We start from the raw sequence: 11,337 nt of genomic DNA, 5'->3' as shown, positions 1-11,337 counted from the left end.
ATTCAAATCTAGATTACATGTATTCATAATACTAGTGAACCATACATACAGTATTTAATCCAAAAATTCCATATAACTTTGTTTTACTGCGAACTATTTAAATGTGTTCCCTACAATCTTAATCATCCCGTACGAATACAAGATTGTACTCACAATAACGAATTTGAGAATTTTTTGATATTCATATAATATTATTCTAATAATAATAATAAACAATAAATATATGCAAAAATTCATTGTTCAATACATATGCTTTAAAGGGCGCTAATCCCAACATAACAAGGTTGGTGCCTCTGGAGCTGAACTATGGTCAGATGTCCTCACCCGAGTTGGTCGTGCCTACAATAACATCCAAGGCCCCGACTGGGAATTCTTGAAGGGCAACAACTACACATCCCTTTTTGATAAGGATGGGGAGTTGTTAGTCTCAACAAGTACTCTTCAAGCTCGAAATTTCATATGAATTTGAATTTCTTTATGTAGGCCCGCGATTTGGTCAATGACATTGAGTCAAATTTATGATATAGAATAAGAACTGAGCTTAAGAATAAGAAACAACAGACATAATTATAGTGGTTCGACCCTGCTAATCAGTAATAACCTACGTCCACTTGATACTCATATTTATGTCAATTCTCAAAACCTGCGATCAGATGACTAAGTTTTACAAGTTGAGAGAGAGGATACTAAAACATGGACAATAGCTTTAGATCATTAGAATTCTCTGAAAGTAAAGAATTACAGCGTAGAAACCAAATGATTTCTTGAGTCCTTTATTTATAGACTCAAGAATGTACATAGATGGGCTATGGGCCTTGCGTAACTTGTGCAACAAGTAAATATAAAATAATAAGTAAATAATACACTTTATAATAGATATCTCACAAATATCTGCATATTAAACTAACTTTGAACTTTAACTACATTCAACCGAGTAGCTCTGGTCGCATGTCTTTTGTCAACTTCTTTTCCTGTTGCTCCGTATAAGTGCTGAATGTACCTGATAGCATGTTTTCTTCTCCTGTCTGGTTGTGAGTCGACCAGTCCTCTATAAATGTCTCGTCACGTGTCCTTCATGTGCATTATGTTTGTGCCACATCATCATGCTAAAATTTTGGGAAACACTTTACAATTTTTTTCTTAACAATTTCTTTGTTTAATGCATAGTCTTCTCAACTTGGTGTTGACGACGAAGGTGGTGGCTAGTCACAAGCTCACTTATGATGCTAGGAATGCCTAGACTCAAGTCGAGGATGCTCTCAGAGAAGCAAAGGGCAAGCTAGTGATTTTAGAGTCTAAGCTCGACAAGATGAAGGTGGAGCTCGTGGCTAAGGCCTCAGAATTGACCTTCAAAATAGATGAGCTCAAACGACTGTAAAATTTAAATGTCAAACTTAAGGAGGATAAAAATGCCACCTTCGAGATCATGGAGTGTGAGAAGGCTCGACTCCTAGAGGAGTTCATCGCCAAGAAGGATGGGGCTATTGACATGGCCATGTATAAGATATGGACCATGAACCTTGATCTCGACACCTCTTTTCTGGCGAACAAGGAGGAGGAGTTTCTGTATAAGTGGCAAGTTCGCCTCGCGGAAGAAGAGGTCACCGGAGCCACGAGGAGATTGGAGGCGAAGTTGAAATCGGAGCCACCTAGCCTTGAATAATTTATTACCCTTTTTTTTTTACAAGGGTTTTGACCCTTATTTTTTGTAATGTAAATATTTAAGGCTCTCGTGGACGAGACGATCAATAGCTCGAATTTTTGGGTTATTTTACTCATCTCAATTTTTGATCGAATTAATTTATATTTATAAATCGATGAAGTTATATACATGTGTACTTTATATCTGCTTTCACCATATGCTCAATATTTACTAAGTACTGAAATATTTCGAGCTTACATTATTTATTGTAGTTGGTTTCACACTACACCAAATACCCATTTCCATAACACATGAATATAATACTAATAAAAAAGTATTATGAAAAAGTATTATATTGGGAACTTAATGAAAAAAAGGGCGGTAATTTATTTAGCCATCCCGCCACTTAGCTTTTTTTTTTCATTTCCTTCAACATTTCTTCAACAAAGAACAGAGACCCATTTCCTTCAACATTTCGACACAAAGAAGAGACCCATTTCTTCGGCTTGGTACGGTCTCCGAACTCCTCACTCTCAAATCTCCTCCTTCGCTCAAATATCCTCTCTCTCTCTCTCGTCCTTCTATTTCTCTCTGTCAACCCGTTCCCAGTCGTTGGGCTTCTCGGATTCGTTCTTCTCTTCGATCTTGGCAAGCCAGGTACGTATTTAGTTGTAGATGTTAGATTTATCAGCTTGAATCTCATAGAATCTATAAAATCTGTGGTTTTCAAAATTAATTTTTGATTTTGCATATTGCTGGGGTTTTTTTGCATGAAGCATCTACAAGAACAAAGGTAATAGCATATGGTGTGGTCGACTATGCGAGGCTAGAAACGGGGTTGGGTTTGAAGCTTAGAGCTGGTTAAAGTTTCAGGGTTGGTTAATTTGCAGAGAAAGGGTCAAGAAGAAAGGGAGAGAGGTAGTTTGATATATGTATATATTAATTAGATTTATCTTTATTAAAATAAATGTTAAAATTTGCCGAAAAAGTTTGAATTTGAATTTGAGATTTGTTCCTTGAATTACTTTTCAATAAGTAATGCCCATAAACTGTTCGGCGAAATGTATGTTAGAGGGACATTTTTATTTCAATACTGCTCAATAAACATAGGTCTGTGTGGATGTGTTTTGTGTAGATAGAAGAATTGAGAAGCAAAGGGCTGGAACCGTATGCATATAAGTGGGACAGGACTCACTCTGCTAATCAGCTGCAAGAGACTTATAAAAATTTAGAAAATGGCGAAGAAATGAATGGTGAGCAAGACAATGTATCAATAGCCGGAAGAATTGTGGCTCATTGAGCATTTGGAAAGCTTGCATTTCTCACTCTAAGAGATGATTCTGGGACAATTCAGGTATCCCCACCTTAGCTTTCTGTCCTTACAATGATCTTGCCATCTCTTTGTTAGATGGATACTTATAATAAAGAAAAAATATAATAATAAGATGTGATTAGGTGGTTTAGTTCTTAAAAGCATGTCTATTTTATGGGATGCTTGATCTAAAATATATAAGTTAGTTACCTTTTTTTTTAAAAAAATGGGGTGTTTTCCAAAGTTTGTAAATTTTGGTGGGTAGGGATGGTTTCTTCAGAAACTTTCTATAAATCTTTACTCACATTTAGTATGGAAGAATCCTCACTCAAGTTGTTCAATGTTTGAAACAGCTTTATTGTGAAAAGGCGAGATTTTTAAGTGATCAATTTGACGAGCTTAAGAATCTTGTTGATATTGGTGACATACTTGGTGCAAGTGGCTCTATTAAGCGAACTGAGAAAGGCAAGTACTAAAAAAATTTATCTTTTGCACCTATTTGTGATTAGGTGCTGATTGTTGAATTTATAGGTACTTCTGGGTGAAGCTATTCTTACCCTATTTGTATTGGAAGCTATTTAGATAAACCAATGCCATTTATAAAAAACGCCATTGGCTTTGACTGGCTTCTTACTTTTTTTGTGATTTCCCTTTGAGGTGAGAAACTAATTGAACTTATTTCTTTGTTTCTTTAGGGGAGCTTTCTGTCTATGTGAACTCTTTTGCAATTCTTACAAAATCTCTACTGCCCTTGCCAGACAAATATCATGGTCTAACTCATGTGGATAAGCGTTACCAGCAACGGTAAGTTGAGTTTTCTGTTTCTTTTTCACAGTTTGAGTGACATGTCTCTTATGGGAAATAAAAAATAGTTTTTTACTGGATGATGATAGCCCACAATTCGTTGTAGTGGTTCTTGCAAAAGACTTGTCTAAATGGCTTTTTAAATAAAATATATATTTTTTGGGGTATACTTGGTTATAACTGAACTCTACTTTTCTTTTAAAGGTACATTGATATGATTTCCAATCCTGAAGTAGCTGATGTATTTTGGAAGACAGCAAAGGTAAGTTAGGCTGAGGAGTAATTAAAGACCTTTTAGTTATTTAAAGTATATGTTCTTTCCAGAAATAGTATTTTTATTAACTTGAGGACCTTAGAACTATCTTACATGATCGCTTCAAGTGTTGTTCTTTCTGATGAAGTATTTGAATAGACAAAAATAGCATTAAATTACCTTTCCTGAGTTGAAGCACGGTTCATTGGATTTTATTTTATTTTTCTAAAAAAAAGGTTGCAGGGTTATAATTTCTATATTAAGTTCCTTAACAGCATTAACACTTAAGGAGATAATTTATTTATGCAAGTTATGGATATTTTATCTTTCTTTTGAAAAAATTTGCTCTAAATATTAGAGTGCTTACGGTGGTTGAATGTATTTAGCAATTATGGAGTTGTTGAAAACTTGAGCAAAAGAAGGATGGTATACCAAGTTGTTTCTAGTTTGGGCATTTTGAAGTATACATATATAAATTCAATATTATTCCCTAGATAGAGTGGTTGAGGCATCTTGCTATTTATACATTAAAGATGTTTTGCTATTTTTTCTTTTTGGTGGATTAGATTATATCAGAGTTACGCAAGACAGTAGAATCTTTTGGATTTCTCGAAGTTCAAACTCCAGTTCTACAGGTTTGTGGATTTTCTAACTATTTTATGATCATGTGGTTCATATCAAGATTTAGCATTTCTATAATGGAATTTGACTTTATAGTTTGGCTAAGTTCTTATGTAAGATTACCGTTACTTCTGGTGATGCTTGTTCAATTGCTTAGCTTTTGTTCTTGGCCAAGATACAACTTATAGAATACCCTATTCTAGAATTTTAAAAAAAGCTAATGTCTAGTTTATTGTAAAGATGACTAGAGGTTGAACTGTTGAAATACTTAGCTGGGAATTCTTTAGGTTCATATTTTATAAATTTTGATTAACTGTATTCATTTCCAATAATAGTTTTTACTTTTTCTGTATATGACAATTTTTTGGTGCCTTAATTTACATACATTAGTATTGTTTCTATTTGAAGGTTGGTTTTTAATTGACTTAATCAACTAGGGAGCAGCTGGTGGAGCAGAAGCAAGACCATTTGTTACCTACCATAATTCGCTAGGAAGGGATCTTTATTTGAGGATAGCAACAGAGCTCCACTTGAAGAGGATGCCAGTGAGGATTTAAAGTATATTCATTTTCTTTCGAGTGCTATACTAACATGCATAATCTCTTCAACCACCCTCTGGTATTTCCAAGGTGTAATTTCTCCAGTTTAACTTGGTCATTTTCCCGAAGCTTCTTTCTAATTTTTATTCATTAGTTTGTGTGTATATGTCAGATTTTATCACTTCCATGGCAGTATTGTTTTGCTAAGAAAGTTTTTTCTGTGTAAAGATTTTATAAAACCTTCATTGTTTCCAATGTAGATTTCTCAAGGCTGACAGTATTTATAAGAAATTCATTTGTCTTTTAATGATAATTCTTGAGCTCTTCTTTATATCTATAAAAGAGAACACATACAGACAAATTCTTATCCATCTCTATGCCTACACCAAATTTCTCCTCTTTATAGATTTTACTTTTTTTTTATATTGGTTTATATAACTATTCCCATTCATTAGTTTATTAAAGTTCTCATTTCTTACAATATATATATGTATAAATGTATATATTTATCGAGAGAGAGAGATGTGCACAGTGCGTAGTTTTCTACTTTAGTACTCTTAGTGTCGACATTTATAATCTTGTCCTTGAAGATCAATGCATATTTGCATATCCATCTAATTTATTTTTGTTTTTTTCTTTTTGGTTTGTTCTACCAAACTTTTTCACTTGCATGCACGTTTTTGGTTCCCATTATAAAAAAAAATATCGATTATCGTCATTTACTTTTCTCTCCATATTATTTTTAATCTTTTGCACTAAAATTAAATCTTTGTGGATGACAGGTTGGAGGGTTTGAAAAAGTTTATGAGATTGGTCGAATATTCAGAAATGAAGGGATTTCAAATCGTCACAATCCAGAATTTAAAGCAATGAAATGGAGCATGAGATTAAGGCCTGGAAGATTTTTCACAATTCCTGTAAGATTAGAGGCTTTTTTATTTCCTTCTTTCTTGGACTAGGAAACTTGAGACTTACAAGAGGTATATATACACATAAAGAGGCTTATTTTTATTACTACTTTGTAGGTTTTTGCTATTTAGTTATGTTGATGTTTAGCTCTCTGTTCGAGCTATGGCTCTCATAAATCTTGTTCTCCTATTGAGTTTTGTAGTACGTACTGAATTAGAAGAGGGGAAGGAATGCATAGTTGTTGGAACCTTGTAGAAGCACATGAAACTCAAATTATATCTTGTTATTAGCTTGTTGTTTAAATTATATTTTGAAATAATTTTGATTGTCAAATTATATACATTTATGGTTTTTATTTCGTAAAGAATCTGTATTATATCTTGTTATTAGCTTGTTGTTATCTCATCTCTTTAGGAGTATTTCAACCATTGGTTTCTTCTTCTTTGTGTTTGCTTTTAGTTTGGCTGGTAATTATTCCAAGTCAACTAATACTCATTTTTGGTGTATACTCGTTAGGCATAGGAACTTTAGCACATGGTTTTGTGTATAATGCAAGATACATTTATATATAATTAGTTAAAATTGTGCTAGTGCTCTCTGTGCATATATGTTATCTCATCTGTTTGGTGCCACTCACACTCTGTTTTGGTCTTTGATTATAAAAAAAATCTGCACATTCTTGTTGATTAAGATTCTAGGTCCTATATATGGATGCTTTGCTCAGCTCTCTTTCCTAAATAAAAGAGTTAAGTTGGAGGTATTATTAACAAATTTGATTTATTGCATTGCAATTTAATCAAATACTTTTCTGATCTTGAATTTTTGTAGCTTTTGTGCTGTAAAGACTGTTCTTTCTCTAGTCTTCATCAAATAAATTGAATCCTTTAGTGCAGAAATTAGCTCTAAATGAGGAAGAATCACTACAATGCATGCAGTTCTCTTATCTTGTTGTATTTAAATCATTTAATTGTGTTTTTGTTATATCTATTGTCATTTTACGATAGTAGCAATATAGTATACATATGGATATTATGTATATATATTTAATGTTGTCATTATCTTATAAGTTGATTGACATTGCTTTTCTTTTTCTTTTCGGCTTTAAGAACATCTTATCAAAGTCAAAATTTGTGTAGCTGCTACAAACGCTAAGTTTGGTGAGCATGTTTCTAACACTACTTCAGAGCATGGATTGATTGTATGTGAGACTAATAGCAACAATGTTGAATGGCTGATACATTTTATTGAATTTTTTTATGTGAAATCTGATATTGATGATATTGATTGGGTGGGGATGTTTGCGTTATTATTACTTAGTATGTAATGGATTATATTGCAGAGAAGTATATACTATATCTAATACAGATTGTGCCTCATAAGATATAATAGCTAAGTATGTATTAAATGCCAAGTAAGATCAAAGGTATTTAAGATAACCTCTTACCCCATTTCATGTTTCCTTGTCTAGTGCCTAATAATTGTCATATATATAGTGTCTTCAATTCTATTCTTTGAAAATTAGATTAGCTAAATTTTATACAATTTTGGTTGTATTACTAAAAGGGGATCTATTGAGAAAACAATATTTACAGTAAGTTAAAGTCACTAATTCTTATTGCAGAGCTAAAACAATGACATTATTTTGGACCTTTATAGTCTGTTTAATAAAGTATGTAATTGTCTGTTCAGTGATCCTCCCCCCTCCAAAAAAAATAGAACTCTAAATGAATAAAGTTTGTCTAGTCAACTTATTTGGTTTAAGTGTGAAAGTGTATCTGTTAGTATTATTTTTTTTATTTTTATCAATGCTTTATTTGTGCTATTTATTTTCTCTTACATCTTGGTGGAGGTTATCTATTTGGGTTGCCTTTGGGGTTCGTTGTTGATTCTATTGGTGCAATAATTGGTGCTACAACTGCATTTATTCTTGGTAGAACAATGAGTATTATAGACCATAGTTTTCTTTAAAGACAATTAATTTTTTACTTTTCTTAAACTAATAAAGTCGGTGGCCAATTGGAACTCTTGTTCCTTTTATATTAAGCCATATAATATTGTTTTTGTATTAACTTCTATAATTTATATTTGCTTTCTCACTTCACCATTCTATATCTTTTGCTGATTTACTTCAATTATTTATCTTTTCTTGTTTTTTCTACTCCACATTTGGCCTAATGTTTCTATTATATTTTTATTCTTATATATTGCCAAGGGAGCCTAGATTTAAGATGCTTGCAAGTTGAAAGTACTTGTCATATATTAGACCATATTTTCCTCATTTATTGTGTTTAGTTTTAATATTTGATTATAGATGCTTGCCTTATATTGAGTACTAATTTCAGAAAATAAGAGAACTTCACTGGTTCTATAGCAGGATTTTACATGACCTTTCTGCATCTTCTTTGCCATGCCACTTAGTCTCAAATTTGGGTTTGTTGAATTGGTTGTAGTGTCTTTTATAGGGTTATGTATATTCTTCCCCATGCCATATATGAGATCATGGTTTGTTTGGATTGAGTCATGTTTCTTTCTTGTTCATTTTATTTGGTTGTTAGTTGCATTATTGTTTTGCATTAGTGACCCAGATTCACATTTCTTTCAAAAATAGCTTTGAAAATATATGTTATATCAACTCCAAAAATTAATGGGTTATATTTATATATATTTTCTTGTTTATCTATTTATCTTTGACATATATTAAATAACATATAACAATTGCTCATGGTTGCCACAACTACTATATTGCATTGTACTTTAACTTTCTGTTATGTAGCTAACCCTTGATTTCTCCTTTTATGTTCTGCATAATTTTTTGTTTTTTTTACTAATGTAATTTGTACATTTGTTATATGTGGAATTGTGGGAGCTGAACCACAATATTGGATCCAAGGGTTCTTTTTTGGGGTTTGGTTTCTTGGTTATTTATCTGATTGTCTTTGTTTTATGGTTATTGTTTTTGTTCTATTATATGTTTTGCTCTTCTTTTTTTTAGTTTGAGTTTCTATCAGCATTTTATATAGCATCATAAAAAAACCATTGCATTAGTATTACTGTTATTTACACAAAATAACAAACCATGTTCTAGGGTCCTCTTTTTTCTCAATGACGTGTCATTAGCACATATTGAGGTATCATACATTGTCAATGAAATTTTAGGATATTTATCATATCATGATTGGCATTTTTGCTGAACTTTACTAGCTCTATGTTGTTCAAGGTCAGTATCCATTTGCATTGTTTATGAGTTACACTATATTTTATTTGAGTTCTATATCAATTTGCTTTTTTTATTTGTTTCAAGTTCGACCCAAGGAATTCTGTGTTGGAGTGGTCCATTCTACTTATTGACAACTTGAACCGAAGGTTTGAAATTCTTACTGTTGTTTTCCTTTTGAAACTTAATAATTTATTTGATTTCAATTTAAGTGATAGTTATCTGGTATGATGAATTGTTTGCAGTGGATCAATGGAGTTTGTTGTTCCCCCAATAGACTCATCTGTATTTTTCCCAATTTCTGTGAACTTCTCTGCTACTAATACATTCAGTGACTTGAAGGTCTGTCCTTATTTGACTTCAGTTGATTAGTGAATAATATTGTAAAGTTTGGAAAAAATGCAGAATGATACCACTAATAATTTTGCTAACTTTGAACTTCTCTTTTGCAGGTTGTTAATGTCTCGCCCCAGAAAGGTGGAGCTCCACCGAAGTTCGGTCAAAGAACGCAGTGATGTAGGCTAAACTCGTATGTATAGAGTGTATTTGTGTTAATTGATGTTTGAGTCAATTTATCTGTAAGTTTTGTTTTGTTTGACTGCTTAAACTAGTTTTATTATATAAAACTAAGCTTTACTTAACCTATGCATAATAACTGTTTGATGGAATGCTTCAGTGAGACATATGAGTAAATTGAGTTATTATTATAGCTTTTTTTTAATCAGCTTTTTTATGGGCTGTGTATAGATGATCAAGATGATGTATGATCCTTTCTGCCCACTCTAATCATGTACCTCTGCCTCTATGCATTACCGTTAGTAGCCATTTATGTAGCAATAGAGGTGTAAGATATATAAATTATATACGTGTATGCCCTGCATTACCGGTAATGATAACTACTATTACTCTATAACTCACTCATGTCTTAACTTTGAATTTCAAAGAACTAAATCAGACTTAGTTTATCAATTTAACATTGAATGTTGATGTATTATGTTGCGTTGCAGTTTGCAATGAAGACACAGAGTGTGTTGGTTTTGCTAGAATTGGAAGTCAAGATCAGATCATTGTGGCTGGTACAATGAAGCAACTTCAATTGCATGTTTTTTCCTATCAAATAGTACTATAGGAGTGTGCAACTACTCAAATTTTGACGTGTTATTATGTAAAAAATTAAACTCTTCAATATTTTGTGCTGAAAGTAGTAACTTTTCAATATGTTGAATATTTAAGACTACTTGAATACTTAAAGAACATTTTGTTGTTGATGATAGTGTTGAATGTTTTAAACTAATTTGTGGATTGTTAATACAATGTTGAATGCTTTTTACTTTTTGTTATTTGAAAATCAAGTTCATTTGATGATGCTAGTATATATTAGAAAGCTAATTTTAATTATATAAATAAAAAATAAAAATATAATAGAATAAATTAGTGTTATATAAATGAATATATAATGAGAATTTAAACTTATCTAAATATTAAAATAATACGAAAAATGTGTTATAATATCTATTACAATAACACTTTTTATAAGTAAAGAATTATGTTATGCAAACTTCATTATATAACACAAAAAGTGTGCTATACTAAAGTGTAGTATAACACAAATTTATAAGTGTTGAAATGTGTTATATAATCGATTATAAATAATATAATTAAACACTTATCTATTTATTAAAATAACAAAGAAAGTGTGTTATCGTTGACAGTATAATAACAAATCTGTATAACAATGATAAAGTATTATGTAAAGTACCCTGACCTATGATAATATAGTCGGTCTTAACACATAAAAAAGTGTTATGGTATGTTTTGATAACACATTTTTGGTGTTATTAAAAGCCTTTTTTCTTGTAGTGTCACTTGTTTATCCATACAATTAATTTTTGAGCTTATCATAAACTACCACACTTGTTATGTATAGTTATATATGATTGTGCTCCTTATTCGATCTCATCCAAATGAGCTCGACTACTATCAAAACAAAATTATTCCAAATTGTAGTAAGGATTATTCCAATTATTTTCCTGCTTATAATAT

The 11,337-nt window shown here is 31.6% G+C and overlaps 1 pseudogene; it reads left to right on the top strand.

Annotated features, from left to right (window-relative positions):
- Positions 1 to 1,426: 1,426 nt before the first annotated feature.
- On the top strand, positions 1,427 to 9,809 carry LOC133806769 (lysine--tRNA ligase, chloroplastic/mitochondrial-like; annotated as a pseudogene).
- The last annotated feature ends 1,528 nt before the right edge of the window (positions 9,810 to 11,337 follow it).

This window comes from Humulus lupulus, chromosome X, assembly GCF_963169125.1.
Source record: "Humulus lupulus chromosome X, drHumLupu1.1, whole genome shotgun sequence".
Classification (NCBI taxonomy): Eukaryota; Viridiplantae; Streptophyta; class Magnoliopsida; order Rosales; family Cannabaceae; genus Humulus; species Humulus lupulus.
This window is presented reverse-complemented; position numbering and strand designations above follow the sequence as displayed.